The sequence below is a fragment of the Sinocyclocheilus rhinocerous genome, unplaced genomic scaffold, assembly GCF_001515625.1.
Source record: "Sinocyclocheilus rhinocerous isolate Xijiao unplaced genomic scaffold, SAMN03320098_v1.1 scaffold1908, whole genome shotgun sequence".
Lineage (NCBI taxonomy): Eukaryota > Metazoa > Chordata > Actinopteri > Cypriniformes > Cyprinidae > Sinocyclocheilus > Sinocyclocheilus rhinocerous.
The window spans coordinates 463,354-464,109 of record NW_015630984.1 but is presented as its reverse complement, the minus strand read 5'-3'; the positions used below and the strand labels follow the sequence as shown (position 1 = coordinate 464,109).

Below are 756 nucleotides of genomic sequence, written 5' to 3'. Positions count from 1 at the left end.
ACTTCATTCATCTTCGGAACACAACAGGCACGTGCACACATAGACATCAAAGGGGGCTTGAGCACCTGCCCTTTTTCTTCCTCAAGAGAAAGTGCCCTTTTTTCTGGGGAGATTTTTTTTTTTTAAGAAATGAATATATGTATATATGTGTGCGTGTGCGTGTTCAAGCTACCTGTGCCTCGAATTTACAGCTAATTATCCAAAAGGCAAATATGGTTAATTTGTCTTGCTAACATCAATGAACCATGAGAGAGCTACCAAGTAAGTTAGCTAAGTATTTAGTCTAGTATGTAGACCATTTTTCCACTTGAGCCCCTGCCCCTCAAAATGTCTGTGCACGTCCCTGGAACACAAATTAAGATATTTTTGATGAAATGTGAGAGACAACAGGCACGTGCACACATAGACATCAAAGGGGGCTTGAGCACCTGCCCTTTTTCTTCCTCAAGAGAAAGTGCCCTTTTTTCTGGGGAGATTTTTTTTTTTTAAGAAATGAATATATGTATATATGTGTGCGTGTTTCTGTTTGCGCACAGCTTTCCCTGTCAAACAAATAAAAAAATCAAAATGTCGGGTCGGGAAATGTTGAGACTTTCTCCTCTCCGCGCAGGCGCAGCACAGCAGTGTAGCACACATTGATCGGCACATGCGCATCACAGACAGGCAGAGAGCCACAAAAGTGAAGCCCTCCCTCCCTTTCCACTGTGTTTGTCTTGGTGTGGAGGTGAGTGGTGATGAACAACAGACTAAGCTACC

General features: G+C 43.0%; 1 protein-coding gene across 1 annotated transcript in view; it reads left to right on the top strand.

Moving 5' to 3' along the window:
* The window catches only part of LOC107740850 (disintegrin and metalloproteinase domain-containing protein 12-like), a 14,972-nt gene that overhangs the window by 12,586 nt on the left and 1,630 nt on the right, over positions 1-756 (top strand). The window lies entirely within an intron of this gene.